Source organism: Lissotriton helveticus, chromosome 1_1 (assembly GCF_964261635.1).
Source record: "Lissotriton helveticus chromosome 1_1, aLisHel1.1, whole genome shotgun sequence".
In the NCBI taxonomy this organism is placed as follows: Eukaryota; Metazoa; Chordata; class Amphibia; order Caudata; family Salamandridae; genus Lissotriton; species Lissotriton helveticus.
Window position 1 is genome coordinate 600,839,017 of NC_136057.1, and position 12,463 is coordinate 600,851,479.

General features: G+C 44.4%; 1 protein-coding gene across 1 annotated transcript in view; it reads right to left on the minus strand.

Annotated features, from left to right (window-relative positions):
* The window catches only part of LMNTD1 (lamin tail domain containing 1), a 1,426,354-nt gene that overhangs the window by 768,010 nt on the left and 645,881 nt on the right, over positions 1-12,463 (minus strand). The gene's annotated exons all lie outside the window — the stretch shown is intronic.

Below are 12,463 nucleotides of genomic sequence, written 5' to 3' on the forward strand. Positions count from 1 at the left end.
CGTGTGTAAGTAACCTATCAGTTAAGGCGATTGTCTGGACGTACACGGAAAGACATTTCGTCAGTTAAGGTGACAATTACAGCTAGACTGTGGGCGTACAGTCAAGGAAAGTGATCGCTTGGTCGGAAGTAATCATTTTTGAGAGTATGAATGGGACGCATGCATGACCGGGAGACGAGCTGAGAAAGGAGGGGAACTGCTGCGAAGGGGAGACGAGTGACGTCAGCGAGAGCCGCGCTGTGATAGGCCGGTTGGTGTGAAGCCGCGCTGTGATAGGCCGGTTGGTGTGAAGCCGCGCTGTGATAGGCCGGTTGGTGTGAAGCCGTGCTGTGATAGGCCGGTTAGCGAGAACCGCGCTGGGATTGGTGGATTGTCATCAGGAAGTAAACGAACGCGGAGAAAATAGAAATTTTGTAGATTTTGAACATGAAGTGTTTTAAATGTTTGAGAGCGATTTTTAAGAGAAAAAGAAGAGAGTCTTATTACGGGGAAGAGGCACCGCCAGAGGGTACACCAGCTCACTATATGGCAACGAATGTTGGGTTGCATACTATACTGTGGCTTGATACTTGGAGTAAGATTACAGAAGGGAATGAGGAACTGACTTTTCCGAAATACGGAACGTTTAGACTAGAAGTGTTGCATCAGCTGAAAGCAGTTATGTCCTCATTGAGACCTTTGCCTAGACCAACACAGTTTGAGGCCCTTAATGCGTGGATTAGGGCGGCGCACGACAGGAATCAGAACAGACGCCAAGAAAGGGTAAGGCGATCAGTAAGAGCAGTGCAAGATGCCAAATGGGATGCGGAAGCCAAGAAATGGAGGGTACAGACGATTGAAGTGGATAAGTTGTACCCAGTGAGAGAGGTTACAGGAGAAAAGAGACCCATAGAAGAGGATGACGAGAGCGAGTCGGAGGATGGCCTAATAAATAGGTTGTTGATAGATAGACCGCCTCCGGACAATAGGGAGATAGAAGTTACTGAGCTCCCAAGGGAAGATAGGGTTGACATAGAAGGGAATAGGCCACTCCCTATAACGAATTGGGTACCTACCAAAGGTGAGGAGACACCTCAACATAGTCCTGTATAGAGAGTAGTCGGAAGGGTTGTGGTGCAGAAGATGCCAGCAACAGAGAGGGTTGAGTCTTATGGATTGCCAGATGCTCTTCAAGTACCCGTTACCATAGGTCCTATAGTGTCGGTTTATCACCCAGAGAAAGGGAGAGAGTAAGAACAGGTACGGCTAGACAGAGAAAGAGTTGAGATGGAAAGAAGGAATAACACGACAAATGCCTGGAGGCAATTGCCAGGACCGATAACGTGGAGCACCCCATTGGATTCAGCAGTGGATCCCGTAACAGAACAGGGGGGTCAGAGAGGACTGATGGACCTGAGGGGACCACGGTCGAAATCCTATAAAGAGTTGAGGGCTGACTTGAAGGAATGGGATAGGTCCACAGAAGCACCGAGCAACAGGTCAAGAGCAGGAGCTGAATGGGGAAGTCGAGGCAACGGGACATTATCTCACTGCGGGCTAGCGAAAGCAGTCAGGGGTGGGACGGTAAAAGTCAGGAGAGTAGAGGAGTTACACGTCATATTGACGGTGGAAATGGGCAGGAGCGAAAAGGTAGAAGTACGGAGTGTGGAGAGACGTCTCGTCTCATTCAAAGTGAGGGAGACCAAAGAACACAAGAGTACAGGGATAGGTTTAAGTGCACTCTCCACGCACCTGATGATAACGTACAGGACTGGAATCGTGGGAACATGGGGAACCGCGAAGGATCTTGCCATGCGTCGAGTGATCAGAGATCACAGGCAAATTGCGAAGGCATGGGGAATAATGGAATGTCTTACCATGCACCTAGAGAAACCAGGCAGAATGGAAAATGTGGGACTATGGGAAATAGAGAAGTGTTTCACTATACACCCAGAGAGGATGGAATTGCATGGGACCTGGAGAGATGGGAGAATGGGAGGTCTCCCCATAACACGCCTGAGCCCAGACGTAGGACTCAGAGCTGTGATGGGAGAGATGTAAATGGACTCTCTAGAGATAGCATACTGAAAGCTGTGATAAAAGCCAAAAGACTCGATGTGACCAGCTTAAAATCTGACCTGGACGAGATAATAGATGGTGCGTTGCCTTTAGAAAGGATTGACATGTACGAACAAGATGAGCTGCTGTTTATAGCAAAGGATATTACTCGAAAGGCAAGAGCAACTCATGAGAAACTGTCTGAACTGGCAGACAAGTATATGGTAGATTTGTCCAGAACAAAGGCATTGCAGGGTAACCATAGGTTGCATTATTCAGATCAGGACTTAGATGAGAGGAGGACAACTGGATTAAAAACACACATAATGGAACTGATCACAGGAATAAGAGCATGGAGACATCTGGACAAATGGGAAGAGAGGTGGTCCAAAAAGGGAACTGTTAGGCGGAGCGCGAATGTGATGTCTCCGGAGGGAAGGCTACTGCAGATGGAGGCATTCCCTTTGCGAGAAATAGCGAATGGGAGTTATGTACACGTGCCCTGGAGTAGGGGAGATTTGGCTGCATTTACCAACTCATTTCCGAAGTTAAGGGAAAGTCCCATAGAGTGGTACAAGCAGGTAGAGAGGTTTGTCAAGATTTCAAAAGTATTGTGGATTGATTTGAACACCTTATTCGACATTGTGGTCCCAGGAGACTTGTGGATAGCATGCAAGGTTAGTGTCGAATGGCCAACTGCAGAACCAGAAAGGGATGCTCGTACTAATGGACCGTCAGAAAGAGTAATGTTAAAATATGAAAAGGTGATGACATGGCTGAAGGAGAAGGTGCCACCACAAGATATAGATTGGGTAAAAATAGACCGAACAAGACAGGAACCCAAGGAGACAGTTCATGAGTTTTATGAGCGATTGCTGAAAACGTTCAAACAATACAGTGGATTAGATGTAATGGATCCCAAAGAGATAGGACAGTTTGTATCGAAGTTCGTTTTGGGGTTGAGACCTGATATTTGTTTGATGATTCAGCAACATTTAATTTGTTGGCAAAACAAACCATTGGATGAAATTTTGAAATACGCAAAAAAGGTGATGAAATAGATTCCAAAGCAAAGAAACTAAAGGAGAAACTGATGATGGTGCAGATGCAGTCGGCTGGAAAGGGTGGACAGCAGCAACAGGGAACAGGGACGATGGGACGGAAATCAAATAGAATAGGGACAACGAGGAAAACCCGAGACCTAGAATAGACGTTGCTACATTGAAAAAAACGACAAAGTGTCACAAGTGTCACCAGGTGGGACATTGGAAACGCGAGTGTCCCTATAACCCTGAAAACGGAGACCTAGAAGTAGAGGAGGAGGAAGTTCAAGAAGTTCCAGTTCAAGGGGTGACAGTGCCAAAGAGTAAGGTGGCCAAAGGGGGGACTTCGGCTCCACGAGCTCAGTTCCCGCAGCCACCAAAGATTACGACAGGGGGAAAGATCTATAGACAAATGCCTCTTTTTATAGACGAAGAAGAGTGTTACTACGTTGATCCATTGACGGGACGACGTGTAAGTAGAGAGGAGGACTGTACCCTCGGGGCAGGATCAAAGAGGACCGTTTGTTGAGGCTGAAGTGGCAGGGTGTCCTACAACATTCTTAGTAGATACCGGAGCTACTCGATCAACTTTGAGATCGGCAGTGGGTCCATATCTACCAATGTCGGGGGAAACAATTCAAGTGGTAGGAGTCGCAAATAGGAGAATGACTAACCCTTTGACGGAACCAGTGCTAGTGAGAATAGGAAACTACACCGATGAACATCAGTTTGTAGTATGTGATTCTAGTCCTGTGTGTCTGTTAGGAAGAGACTTATTGTGCAAACTGAACTGCACAATATACTGCACACCTCAGGGAGTGGATGTACAGACTACAGACGATGATGCTACCTTTAAAGTTGCAAATTCGAGAGTATGCGTAGAACTGTATCCTACCCTGACTGTGGAGGAGCTTCCTTGGGACTTACGAGATACAGTGTCATCAGAGGTATGGGATTATACTGGAGAAGAGATAGGATTGATCAAAGGAGTAGAACCAGTGAAGATCATGGTAAAACCAAATGTTGAATATCCAAGAACGCCTCAATACAAATTGACCCCGGAGACGATTGCAGGAATAAAACCCGTAATCGACTCTATGATTCAACAGGGAATACTGAAGGAAATCGTGGGTAGTCCATGCAACTCCCCGATTATGGGTTTGCAGAAACCTAGTGGGAAATTTAGAATAGTACAAGATTTTTGAAGGATTAATAACATAGTTGTTTCATGTTGTCCAGTGGTACCGAATCCATCAGTGATATTGTTTCAGATACCATTCCAAGCTGAGTGGTTCACAGTGATAGATCTTTGTCAGGCTTTCTTTTCAATTCCATTAGATGAGGAGAGCCAGTTTCTTTTCGCTTTTAAGCTGGAAAATCGTGTCCTAACATGGTGTCGTATCCCACAAGGGTATACAGAAAGCCCATCAATTTTCAACCAGCTATTGAAGAAAAATCTTGAAAGTCTAGTACTGCCACAGAACTCGGTTCTGGTCCAGTACATAGACGACCTACTTGTTGCGTCAGGAACGGAAGAAGCTTGTAAGATAGATACCATCGCCTTGCTGAACCATTTAGCTGAAAATGGGCATAAGGTATCTCCGAGCAAATTGCAGTACTGTCTGACAGAAGTACAGTAATTGGGTCACCGGATAGAAAAAGGAAAGCGCAAGGTGTCACCAGATAGGATAGAGGCGATAATGAAGATGAACTCGCCTACGACACAGAGAGAAGTCAGGATGTTCCTAGGAATGGTCGGTTATTGCCGACAGTGGATAGCTAACTTTTCCCTGAAAGCAAAACCCTTACAAAAACTGACGCACAAGGAGGTGAGTGATCCGGTACCATGGGACAAGGATTGTTTGATGTCGTTCCTACAGCTGAGAGAGGACTTGTGCCGTGCTCCAGCTTTGGGGATGCCTGATTACGAAAAACCATTTTCACTTTACTGCTGCGAAAGAGAGGGTTGTGCTTTGTCAGTTTTAGTACAAACTCATGGAAATGCCCGTAGACCAGTTGCATACTTTTCGGCTACTTTAGATCCGGTAGCCGCAGCGTTGCCCAGATGTCTCAAATCCGTTGCTGCAACAGGTGTCAGCATTGAAAGGTGTGAAAATATAGTAATGGGACACCAATTAGTGGTGTATGTACCTCATTCTGTAGAACTGTTAATGACCAGGACCAAGACACAGCACTTAACCAATAATAGGCTCACGCGCTACAAGCAAGTTATTCTTGCTGCGGAGAACGTGACCCTTAAGAGGTGCTCTGTTTTGAATCCTGCTACATTGATGCCACTTCCTAATGATATAGAAGGCGAAGAATGTGAAGATCACGATTGCCTTGATGTGACTGAACTATGCACCAAGCCAAGACCAGATATTGTGGATGAGCCGTTGACTGACCCTGACGAAATTTTCTTTGTTGATGGCTCATGTTTAAGAGACGATACTGGTCGGTTGAGAGCAGCTTATGCTGTTTGCACCATTACTGGAGTTGTGGAAGCCGCTTGCCTGGAAGGAGTACACTCCGCTCAGGTAGCCGAAATCATTACTTTGACACGTGCCTGTTTAGCAGGTAGCAAAATTAGAGTCACCATTTATACCGATAGCCAATATGGTTTCGGTGTAGTTCATGATTTTGGGCAGTTGTGGTCTCAGAGAGGTTACATGACCTCCTCTGGTTCGCCTATTCGAAATGGGGAATTTGTGCGACTGTTGTTAGAAGCATTACAAGGTCCAGCAGCAATTGCGATCGTTAAATGTGTAGCCCACACCAAAAATACAGATTTTGTGTCGCAAGGTAATCGATATGCAGACGAAGTTGCTCGATATTGTGCGGAGCAAGGATATTCTTTCACGGAAGTGGAAGTAGGTGGGACTCAGGAAAAGACAGAGTTAAACATGATGCTAGAAACAGTTGATACTTGGGAGGATTTAAAAGACATGCAAGAGAACTCACCTGATTCTGAGAAAAAGGCATGGGAAACAGCAGGTTGTGTGAAAAGTGAAATGGATTTGTGGGTTTCAGCAGATGGAAGGGCAGTATTACCTGATGAATTAGTGAGTCCAATGGCACGACAGATACATGGTCCAGTACACTTAGGAAGAGATGCCATGCTGAGGTTATTTAGGCAGACTTGGTATAATCCAAAGTTTAGGATTGCAGCAGAAGCAGTGTGTCAAAGATGTGTCACATGTCAGCAATTGAACGTAGGGAAAAGAACACCAGTTACAATGAGTCACATTGGGAGGTCTGGGGGGCCTTTCAACCGAATGCAGTTAGATTTTATTGAGATGCCAAAAATCAACCGCCTCAGGTATGTTCTGGTGGTTGTATGCATATTTTCCAGATGGGTCGAAGCATACCCTACACGCAGGTGCGATACACTCACAGTAGCAAAGTTGTTGCTTAGAGAGTTGATCCCGCGCTTTGGGGTGCCGACCTCCTTGGAATCAGACAGAGGAACTCATTTCAACAGTGAAGTTGTGAAGATGCTTTGCTCTGCATTAAACATAGATCAGAAGTTGCACTGTAGCTATCGACCAGAGGCTTCAGGTATCGTGGAGCAGATAAACGGAACTCTAAAGTCCCGAATAGCCAAAGTATGTTCATCGACGTCCTTAAGCTGGCCTGATGCTCTGCCCTTGGTACTCATGAGTATGCGTAGCACACCAGACAGGAGGACAGGTCTCTCTCCACATGAGGTTTTAATGGGGAGGGCAATGAGACTTCCGTCTGTTCCAACTACAGCTTTGTTGAATATTACAGATGACCTGATCCTGGATTATTGCCAGGGACTTTCTGATGTCATTCATTCTGTGTCTCTTCAGGTGCAGGCTGCTGAAGTTCCATCTTCAAGAGACCTATGTCACGACTTGTGCCCTGGTGATTGGGTGCTTGTGAAAAAACACGTCCGGAAGAACTGCCTAGACGTGCGTTGGAAGGGGCCCTACCAAATAATCCTGACAACGAATACTGCTGTAAAGTGTGGAGGGCTGCCAAACTGGATTCATGCTTCCCATACTCGAAGAGTTCCAGCACCCTTAGAAGAAACAGCTCCTCTCACAGATGAAAATCCAGCTGTGGACGGCGAACCACTAGAGGGGATCAGTCAAGCTGTGGGGGTGTCGAAAGAAGCTGGGAGTGCTACAGATCAAGCAGAAGAAAGACAGGACGACAGTGAAACTGAAGTTGCCACCGAAGGAGAAAGTTGCTGTGAATACGGCTCAGACACAGATCAAGACAAAAGTGATCAAGAACCGAGTGTGAGGACAAGAAATAGGAGAACAAGGCGTGGAGAAGCTAGTTGGCCTGAAAGAAAGAAGAGGCCGAGCTTGAAGCCAACTCCAGAGAGAACTCTTGCTCCTATATCTGAAGACTCGGATTTGGTCGAAGGTGCACAAAGACAGGAACAGGAAGGTCCGAGAAGATCGAGGAGGGTGCGAGTGCCCTGCAGAAGATACGCTACTCCTGAGTGGACCTACCTAGCAGCAGATGTCCAGTGCACGGAGATCCGGGAGGGTGAGGGAAGTGACAGTGACCAGTACCGACCCAATCATAACATTGGAAGTAGTGTTGTTGGTACCAGGAGTGGAGGTCGAAGGGTTGCTGACACTCACTATCCCCAATCCTCCTTATCTGAGCAGGATAAGAGAACTGGTTTTAAACAGAATAGAATTTCCGACTTTTTGTTCAACGATGCCAACACTCGAGGAGATCATTCTTCGTTTAGAAATATTAGAATACGTGATTAGAGCCGCTGGAACACGTATGATTCCAGATTGCTAAAGACTTTGTAAATAAACAGATTGAAAGATAACCTAGCGCCAAGTGGAAGAAGAAGAAATTTAGGGACTTCCCATTTAGTGGACGTAGAAGGGCTAGGGTTGTCCGTTGCTATAGAACTCAAAGACTGATCTTGCAGAAGGGATTATCAGCTTCCAGGTGTGGTTCGGAAAGGCTGAATAAGCAAAGAAAAGAGACTTTGTGTTGTGAAAGAAAATCAGAACTACACTGTCTTGAGATCATGGAGGCCGGCAACCCAAACCGCAAGACAAAATGCATAGTAGGCACACTTTTAGGGGGAGTAATTTTTCTTATAGTTTTAGTAGTTACTATATCATATGTAGTGGGACATGAAAATGAAGAGAAGGCAACAAAGGAAGCAAAAATTGTATCGATACAGAAACCTACTACTGCTGGTCAAAGGGGGGACAATACAGAGAAAGATAAAGCTTTACTAGCAGCAGAGACTCGTAGGTTGCATGTGGATGAATCACAGGGAAATTTCAAATCAAATGCATGTGCTAAATTGCTTTATGAATATATTGATGCTATGGAGGCAAAGGATTGCTATGTGTGCATGCAATTGCCAGCCTCTGTAGACGAAGGTATTAGATATCATCATCTTCCATTGACTTATGGAATCACATGTAGTTTGTTGCTTAGTATATTTTATGAACGTGATGGTTTTGAGTATTATTTTTCAAATTTTGATGCTGTTTTACCAGAAGTTCCAAACTACAAGCACATGAACAAGTGGGATTATTATAAGAGTGAAGATAGATTAAAGAAATTTTTCATTCCTTGGAAAACGTTGGATACTTCACATGCCCGAAGAAATAATTTGACTTGTAAAGTGTCAGAAATTGAGAAAAGGTTTATAGGGCAGGTGGATGATCGGTATAGGAGACAGAAGATCTTAAAGGCTTCAGGCATATGGAAAACAGATTGGACCGAGGAAGAAAGGTCACACAAAAGAAAGGGTAGTAATGGTCCAATAGCTTTAGATCGAGAGCAAAAAGGGAAACTGTGTATATATAGGGGTAAAACCTATTATGAGAATGTGTTTGTGGGAGAAGTAAATTGTGAACATGCTTTCCAATTAGAATATTATACAAAGGATTTCTTGAAGGAAATGCAGGTGATCCCGAATGTATATTTTGTTTGTGGAAGAAATGCATACGTGAAACTACCGGATAATTGGTATGGATCATGTTATTTAGCAATTGTCTTCCCCAAAATATACCATGCTAAGGATCTAGAAATTATAGAGGGAGGAACTCAAGCTAGAGGACGAAGGGATGTAAGCTATGAGGAGGTAGTTGGAGACGTATTTGGTGCTATGTTTCCTCTTTTAGGGATAGTACTGAATGATGTCAAGATTAGAAGATTGGCAACAGTTGTAGATAGGTTGTCCGCCAGTACTGCTAGATCATTAATGCTGGTGGAGGGAGAGATGCAATCGATAAGGGCAATGGTTCTTCAGAACCGACTTGCTCTAGACGTTCTGTTAGCCAAAGAGGGAGGAGTCTGTAAGGCTTTAAAGGTTCAGGAATGTTGTACTTACATTCCAGACAATTCAAAACCTCTAGAAAAGTATATATGGAACATCACTGAAATTCATCATGAGATTGAGGATTTGACACAGGTAAATGTGTGGGAAAAAGTAGGTCATGGAATGGGTAAAGTTGGAGGTTGGTTTGCCAACCTAGGAAAGGGTTTCATTTGGTACATACTGAAACCTATCATCATAATAGTGATTTGTATAATCACCTTGTGGGGATTGGTGCGGCTGTACCAATGGTATAGATCAAATAGGTTGCAGAGATCCATGAGAGAGCAGGAGAGGAGATTAGCTGCGATGCAGGATAATCAGTACAGGAGTCTGAGGGCTCTAGAGATGATGAAAAGAGAGAGTACTGCAACGAGTTCTGGTTGATTCAGTTCATACCTCAGGGATGGTGTTGTGATGGTGATGACTACTAAAAGTCATCAAAGGGGGGAACTGAGAGAGCGCAAATCGAAAAAAATAGAAGTGCACCATATTTACAAGCACGTTGCATCAGTTTAGTAAAGATTACATAAGAGTGTCGAATTTATAGAGTGAAAATACACAAGAGTGTTTAATTAAAATAGAATGCATATATCAGTGTGAAAAGCTAATGTAGAAGTGTGTAGAGATGTTAGAATGATGTTGAAATCCCATGTTATGTGGCTGTTGTAGAGGAGAATGTAATGCTGCTAAACGTAGAAATGTGTAGGCCACATGGCAGTTCACAGAGAATGAAAGGTGCTGTTACACTCTCACATGATATGGATTTTAATGTTGTTGTAATTCAAAGTATTATTGAACATAGAACTGAAATATATGTTTTATAGAAGTGTTTCATATAACCATTGTGTGTAATAAGTTAGAATACTGTTTAGACTAAGAAATTAAAGGTTTACAGAGTGCACAGGCCCGTTTCATGTAATTCTAATAGGCCTGAATAGATAAGGTCATTTCTTTTGATCTGCATGTGTTAGTTAGAGGAAGGTCATGTTAAGCATAAATTGCGGAGCCTGCTCGAAGGTTTACGACTTAGAAGATACGGTGGAGGCCGGAATTTGGGGCCCACTGTACAAGTGTCTGTTTGCAGGTGCAAGGAGGTTCCAATCAAGAGAGTGATGAATAGAGTTTTGTTCAGGGAGCCAGGCACAGGCCTGGAGGAGGCTTCAGGAATTTCCTGGGGGGTACCGTCCTGCCGGAGAAGAGCCTGAGAAGCAAGGTCAACGCTAACAATGGGCCCAGAGGAGTATCAGCATGGAAAATGCCAGAACCGACACCACGTGAGGGGCGTCTCTAAAGGGCGTTTCTATTGTAAATGTGATTTTTGTATTAGGGACAGCGCCCCTGGATGGAGTTAGGGCAGATGGTCTGAGGAACCTAAGAGAGCGGATGGGTAGGCAGATAGGATAACTGCGAGACACCGATTCACAACGAAGACTAAGGGAAGTGAGTGATCTTCTTTGGAAGTCACCACGGCTGACACCTTTTTAGGTTAAGATTTTACTAAGTAGGGATGTCACTTAGTCTAGTGTAGGGACAGTCTAATCTGGATTTTCTTCCTTTCTGTAAATAAGTTACAGCTTGTGTCTATTCTTGCAACTCTGATGATTTTTGAATTGGTTTTGGTGATATTCTTCTGCCGACTAAGAGCATTTAGAAAATTTATGTTTGTATTGATACCAGTATATCTTTTGAACCTTATTTTGAGATGTTTGTATCTCCAGTTAACTTTGGCTTTATAATAAACTTTTAAAACGTATTCGTAGTAAGTGGTTCTTTAGAGTGGTGTAAGTCCTTAACTGATTGACCTAGTAGTGGATTGCCTTTTTTCTATGACAGGTATCAACGGTTCAGTCGACCTGAGTTGGGATCTAGATCTATAGCAATAGATCAGAAATCCCGCCGTAACAGCTCAAACTTTAATAATGCAAGACCTATTGCATTGTAAATACTTGTTTTACCAGACAGCAGGCACATGCTCACACTGCTCACTTCTCACTAGTGGAGAAGTAACAGCTTGACGTCATGCCAGGTGAGCGTTGTAGGGGAAGGGAGATTCCTTAAAGAGAGTAATTTTCTCTCTGGATTTCCCTTCTCATTTTAAAACCCAGGAGCAGCAACATTGTTGTGGTGTCACCAGCAGGGCTTTAAGTGGAAGCTATTTCAATATTCTATACAAGCCATAGTTGCTGCTTATTTATCTTATGCAACTAAAAACCAGTGAAAAAGCCAATAGTCCTAACTTGTTGTAGGTATGATGTTACTTGGTGTATCATATCTGGATGCAGTGACAGAAGCAGCAAAATACAAGTCAGGCGGCACACCATGCGAAACAATTTTTTTTAGCTTAGGTGTTTTAAGCCACGCCCTTAATTACAAGGCCACGTCCCTTTGAGAGACCCCCTCTCACCCCACTTTTTTCATCCCACTTAAAGCCCTGCCTACACTGGTGTGAGTAGCGCTATAAAACAAATGAAAGGCATGCGAGAGGGGCTGTGGAGAGACGGGGGTACTGTTGGAGGGCGGTAGTGAGGGAATCCGTGGAGGAGGTTATGGGGAGGAGGGGGGGCACCAACGCTAAAGCCGGTTGTGCGGGAGCTCAAGGGTCAAGGCCGCAGAGGGTGAATCTGCACCCCAGTAGCGAAGTCATTTAAATGTCTTCAGGGTGTGATACGTCACTGCAGCGTCACAATACATTAAGTACATTGAGCGCGTGGATGGAGTCGGCCTGTGCATCTGGAGTGAATGGGCAAGTTTCCAAGCTAACATTTTACTGCGTTGCAAGTTTTTCTAAATAATGCACCCTGAATTCTATCATTCTGGCACCCACAAAACCCCCATTGCGCGCTGTTTCATGTACCCCCCTTCCTTACAATGTAAAGAGTTCTTGGGAATGCATTCGGCTGCTCGCTTCAGCTAAGCCTGCAGGGTATCAAAAAGCCTAAACAATGTATACATTAATACAACACAATCCAGCTGCATCAGGTGGACTCTACTAAGATGAAGCGCTCACACCAGTGCTTTCGACTTCAACTTCAAGGCGCTACAA